A 7,231-nucleotide genomic window follows, 5' to 3' on the forward strand; every position below is an offset into this window, starting at 1 on the left:
CAGCATGTCCTACCAAAGCAGGACCATCTATATGGACCCCCAAAATCATAGCTACATCCTGCAAGGTAATAGTCAACTCGCCAACAGTAAGGTGAAAACTATTTGTCTGTGGTGACCACCTCTCCACTAAGGCTGTCAACAAATGGTGGTCCATCCGTAAATATCTCATTTGGCTAACACAATCTAGCCCAATCATTCTTAAAGCATCCATAAATCTTGGGCAATTCACCGGCCATTCGTGCACCATCAGAAGATGTGATGCTGCTTCCAATATTGTTCCCTACAAAGACATATAATTAGTAAGCAAGACCTTAAATATATAGTATAATCATAAAAAAGTTCAGTAAATATTTGATGTACCCCATCAGGATGTGCTGCTCTATGTGTACCACGTAGCGAAGCAATATTAGGATGAATCTGAGTTGGAGGTGGTGCATGACTACCACCCTCTCCTTAGGGCTCTCCTGAGGGCTCATCGGTCGTACGTTTCTTTCTACGACGTCGTTGTTCACTTGCCATTTCACCTGAAAATATAACAATAATTAAGAAATGTTGTATAAGGTCACATTCAAGATGTGCTGCTCTATAATGTCACATAATACGTCGTTGTTCACATAACCATCATGCTGTATAAATTCACTTTATAGTATAATCATTAAAGAAGACTGTATTTTATTACATACTCATCTTGAATGTCATACTACTAAATCTAGAAAACTCTATGTAATGTCACATAACCTCTTAAAATATTAATTTTTTTTTAAGTTAATACATACTTTGAATTTATACATATTCAGACCTCCCCTTTGATTTTAACAACCAATTTCCTAAGCTTCTAATAGCATCCACATTCAACACAGATTACTCCACCATTGTTTGCGATAAATAATAGAAAAATAAAGTGAAAATGCTATAAAGGAAAAAACTGTCTTACTAATGAAGGAAATTGGTAGTTAAGCTACAATACATAAAAATAGTTTTGGCATATCCTTGCTAGAAATACATAACTCAAACTTTTACATCATTTGTTCAGTACGAATCGTAAGCGAGCTTGCAGCTGACTTAGTGTTGGACAACATCTGAAACAGATAATAAATTCTAATTGCATATACTGCCAGTCTTTCCCATTAAGAAATGCCTTCTGTTTGCCATCTTCAGCCACTTGCATCAAGATTTTATAATTTTTTAACAGCATTTTATCATGATAATCGCACCAAGTACAATATAGAATGCAATGGTCTAGATCAAGCATCGACCTTCCAAGCCCCGGTTGAACAGTACCATATTTATTGACACCCAGTTCAAGAATTCTTGCCTTCAAAAATTTTATTGGTACAATATGGTCCATACTTTCTTGTAGAGTTTTCCAACCCATTTCTCGAAGTTCAAAGCCGGCTCTATTTGCCTTAATCTTTTTCACCTCCTGAAACTCGTGCCACAGCATGCAGTCCTCATCTTCCCCCCAACCATGCAAAACACATCTGAATACTTCGTTTGATGATACCCTAGCTTCGAGAATATCATCAGTTGGAAATGATAAACTCTCACGTAAGCGGCTAACTCCACGGGCAATCCTTTCCTTGTGTAATCGCCAAAGCATCCATCCATACTAGAAATTTGTGCTTCCAGATTAGATAAATGCAGAGATAAAAAAGTATAGCTTGAAAGAAAGCAAGAAATTGAGACGGATATAATATAACAAACACTAAATAATAGCTAGAAAGATAACATCTACACTCAAAGTTTAAAATGTCACACTATAAGGTCTGCATATTTGACTTAATTAGAAGCGCTATTACAACATTTCTCAAATGTAATTCTAGTTCATTCGACCAAATCTAGTTGGGCAGGTTGCTCTGTTATGTCCGGCTAAGTGGCAAGCTCCGCAAACCCTAATGCTCCGTGCTGGTGCTTCGTCCATTTTATTACGAAACCGATTAGTCCTTGGACGTCCTGACCGCCTCCGATAATTTGGGGGGAGAAGTGGGATCTTGCCTGTGTTGGGGTTATGCTCTCCCCATTCTTCCTTGTTAGGGATATGGTGAAATTGTCCTGAATAACTTAATTTGTAGTTGGGCCTCGTGTAGTATGGAGAAACATAATCAAAATGTGATCGTCTTAACATTGCTAAACAACAAACCACATGTGAACAAGGATAGTGATATAGCAAAGGTCTCCCACAACTGCACTTACACCTCCTCCCGTCTAGTATGTCGACACGATATGATCTAGAGGACATGTCGACAACTTGAAATTCATGCAAGTTAAGACAGATTGGTTCTGGCATCCATCTAGCCTCCTCCTCAACTCTTTTAACTGAATTCTGTATATGTGGTGCCAAAAAGTCATTATTTTGTTCCTCCTCAGTTGTAATGAACTCTAACCGCCTCACAAACATTGAAATAATGTTGTAGTATATTGCCATAATCAAGGCCTGAATTGGCAAACCTCTTGCTCGCTTCAAAACTCCATTAAAAGACTCAGCTGCATTAGTTGTCATCACCCCATATCTAAATCCACCATCATTTGTTAAAGACCAACGGCTGACATCTCGGTCCACGAGCCATTGGTGGATATCCACTTTGATCCTCTTCATATCTTCCATACATCTATTAAAAAATTCTTTATCATCTATACTGCCTGCTGCATATATTTTATGGCACAGAAACTCTACGTCACCTAACCCCATCTGTCGTATAGATTTCTTGAAATTCTCACGTAGATGTCTTAAGCAATGCCGATGAACAACATTAGGAAAGATTTCCCTACAACCTCTAACCAAACCAGCATGCCTGTCTGATATGATACAGAGATTGTGCATGTTCGTTACTACGGGGAGTAGCTCATTCACTTGTCTCAGAAACCATATCAATGATTCGTTACACTCTGACTCAACTATTGCAAATGCAAGTGGATATAGACCATTATTAGCATCTATTCCGATCGCAGTTAATAATGTCCCCCGATACTTACCAAGGAGGAATGTACCATCAAGACAAAGAACTGGCCGGCAATAATTCCACCCAGTAATAGAAGGACCAAATGCCCAGAAGAGTCTTTGAACTCTATTTGTCTGTGTGCTTTGAATTCTATATACCGTTCCAGGCATTGCAGAGGCAACAGCATCCATGAACAAATTCAGAGTGCGATAAGACTCCTCCCAACTGCCAAAAACTACTTTTATTGCCTTCCTCCAAGCATCTCAAGCCTTCATGTATGACACTTTAATATTGAACTTCGATTCCATGCGACCAATTATCTCCCTTGGCTTCAAGTCCATCTGCTTCCTAATTGTGGGTAGAATATAAAAACTTATAAACTGTGAGTTGCATTGACGGTGGCCACTATCAAGAATTGGAGACACACATCGATGCTAGTTCTTTATTGATGAGATTTTCCATATACCGCCTAAGCGTTTACTCTGAGCAGCGTGGAATCGCCATAAGCAAGGATATACCGGGCAATCATACTTTGCACAAACAATTGTAAATTTCTTCGTATTCGATGCGATGACAATATATTGCACATTATTTTTAATTGCCCATCCTTGTAACGCAAATTGCATATCAGTCTTTCTTGTGAAGCACATACCTTCTATTAAGTCATTCGGAATCGAGAATTCATCCTCTATTATCACCGCATCGTAATCACAATCAATGTCAACTTCCTGATCCCATTCTTCTGTTGTCCTACAAGTCTCTGCGTAGTCATTATTTGCCACCATTGTATCCGTACTACCGACTGATCTAGAACAGTAATCTTGGATAATATTTCTAACCTCCTCATTATCAACCGTATCTCCATCGTTACCCACTGGTAATAGATCAGCACCATCATCATCAGAACACTGCTCACTAGATCCACTACTCATAGTCTCATAATCACAATGATATGAAGGGACTGTTTGTGCAGACACTAAAGGAGGATCCTGCGTTTGTTGGTCTTCAATATCACTACATTAAAATTATTATTAATCATTAATTAATCAAATAAGAATAAATTACTACAGGTCTTATTTGTGAAAGATGATATAAAGAAACTCACTAATGAAGGGCTTCTTCTATGCTTCGAACCTTGAAGATACTAACCACATCACCCTTTCAACTTGGTTGAAGTTCCATATCTTTCCTGGAATTTGAACGCTCAACCGTCTTCTTCACTTACATTTTTTTCTTCGACATCAAACATACATGATGAGAATTCTGTAATGCAGCTTGACATAAATAAAACTTCACAAACATGCGTCATCTTCTACATGTGAAGAGACAAACTCGTATTCCCACAGGCACTAGACAGACTAAGTTCCAGTAACTTCATAGGGATTATACTTAAGTGCTCTAAGTTCCTTAACTTAAGCTGCTCTAACTTTATATTTCTTGGCACATTAAGGGAACGATTCCCTACCCCCAGAATAACTTGGTGCAAATTTGTCATCAACATGTAATCTCGCCTCCCATACAGGAGCACGAAAGTTGCAACCAACGTCCCCTCATTATTCTGCTCGTACGTTCCAACTAAAAAAAACATAAGATCAAAATTCTTAATATATTTTACTCTTATTTTATATTTATTCTAAATCATATATTAACATAACAAATTCATAATATTACAGAGAATTTTTTTTAAAGTACAAATATAGATTTATTTCAATTTATTTTATTTGTTTTTAATAATTTTTTTTATACCAAACTGTTTTTTATAGCAGTTTTGTTTTTAATAAAATTTTCCATAAATTCTTTAAAATATAGTATATTACATAAATAACTATAATAAATATATTTTAAGAGATGTAAATCAATTATATTTTAAATTGCGTATATTTATATATTAATATTAAATCTATGTTTATATTCATGAAAAAAAATAGAGAAAGTAAGTGTAGTTGGTCATTAGCTTGGTTAATAGACCATGAATATAATGGATTGTATAGTGTCTAATGTGGATATTTAAGAGCATATTATTGTGTGGATTGTATAGTTCTAATGAAATTGACATAAAAGTATATAAGAGTAAAATAATTATATAAAATTATAAAACATCATATTATTATAAGATTTCATAGAAACTATTTTGGCGAAAATCTTTCTTCCCATCAATAGAGCAAGAATCATAATGGAAAAAAGCTAAGTACTCCAAAATAAAATGCCAACTGTCTAATCAATTTGGTAACACCAACAAATGTGGTTTGAACCTAAAAAAGAAAAATGACTACTATGACATCTCTCATCCAACCACCCTCAACATACACCACAACACAATGAGAAAATTCAGCATCATTATCGTGCCATCCAGACCAACCTCAACCTTCTCCACCATGCATCATTATCCTTATCACCTTAGAATCATGCTTTCCCAACAATAGCTTAACTCATTAGTAGACTACCTATACCATTACTCAGCTATAAATCACCATTCAAAAAATTGTTTGCATCCGCTCCAAATTACCAAAAACTACTAGCACTTTTGGTTGCTTGTGCCAACCTTGCCTAAACCTTATAATAAAAAATAAAGTTGAAACAAACTCACGACACTTTGATTTGTTGGATACTCCTCTAAAAGTGTCTATAAATATCTCGTTTCTTCTACAAATCGCACCATCTTACGAAATATTTAAGTCAATGAAGACATCATTCCTTCACATAAACTACATAGTTGGTCATTAGGGCAATTTCAACAAGCGATTTAAATTTAAAATTGAAGGATTCAAAAGAATAAGAAAATATCAAAGATAAACTAGATAGAAGCCGCACATATCTTCTACTCAGTTTATATAAAATTTTTAACCCTAAAGAGAGCTTAGCTTAGCAAAAATTTAACCCTAACTCACAGATCTACAATATATTTTAAACATTCGAAGCCTAAATGCATAAATCTATACTTAGAAAAAACAAATCTTCAAATACACTCCACAAACAAAGAATTTCACAAAAAAACCTGCAAACCCACTTTGTAAATCATAAATCTTTACTTCTCTAAGCAAAATACACAATAATAAACATAAATCTAACTAATTTAACATAAAAAAGGCAAAAAATAACTTCACATTACCTGATCCAGCGACGAACGGGCGGAGCAGCAAGCAGATCTCGAAATGCCGAAGAGGGGGAATAACTGACCGGGAAAGGGAAAGGTGAATAAATTACTAAAGTCTAAGTCGCCCCTTTATTGGGAGACTTATAAGTCGCCCGTTAATCGGGCGACTTAGACTTAAGTCTTCAATTCGCCACATCAGCTACCACGCTGTCGTTTGGTCGCACCTAAGTCGCCTTTAAAACGACCGACTTTGCCTATAATTAAATTTTTTAACAATCACGCTTAATCTTATAGTTTAATTATTAATGTTGCTTAGTTCGAAAATTTGCCCTTTATAAGTCAGACTAATTAAATTATTATAAGAATATCAGTTGTTTAACTCATTGATTAAGAACCAATATGAACTTTTTACAACTTGGAAAATTAGGGGCGTCAATATTTGACATGACTCGAAAATTTGACTTGAACCTGATCCGAAAATTTCGGGTTAGGGTCTACCCGGACCTGAAATGGGTCAGGTTCGGGTTCAGCAAATCGATCCGTTTCAAAAATTGGGTCGGGTTCGGGTTGACCTAGTAACCCACTTTTAACCTAAAAACTTGAGATTGATCCATTTTTTACCCAAAAATTGGAGATTTACCATTTTTTTACCTGAAAACTAGCAATTTTGATCGGTCCCAAGTCATTCGGGTTGTGTTGGGTTGACTCGAACCCGAAGCTAGTCGGGTTCGAGTCCAAAAAAGCTGACTCGATTGAAAAAACGGGTTGAGTTTGGGTTGACCCAAATAGTGCAGGGTTAGTTCCGAGTTCGACCCGAATCCGACCCATGACTCAAAATTGACACCCATAATTTGGAGCTTGCATGACCTAAGTCATTGAAAGCATAGAATTACATGTTTATATATAAAATGTTGTGTAAGAGTTAGCTTTAACTTAATATTTAGTACTTAACTATTGACTCACCCAAGGGATTTATCATTTGCCCATTAATTGAAACTTTCGCTCAAATATTTGTGAACTCGCCTAGAGTATTCATTAATGAACTAAAGGTTCTTAACAAGAGTATTGGACATCAAGCCAATCTTGTCTATTATCATTGCTCATACATCATTAACACTGAAATTAACACTATATGATGCCAAGATAATCGTTACATGTCATCACCAATACTAATAATGTTTGCAATCATCAATAAAGC

This window comes from Dendrobium catenatum, unplaced genomic scaffold, assembly GCF_001605985.2.
Source record: "Dendrobium catenatum unplaced genomic scaffold, ASM160598v2 fragScaff_scaffold_669, whole genome shotgun sequence".
NCBI lineage: Eukaryota > Viridiplantae > Streptophyta > Magnoliopsida > Asparagales > Orchidaceae > Dendrobium > Dendrobium catenatum.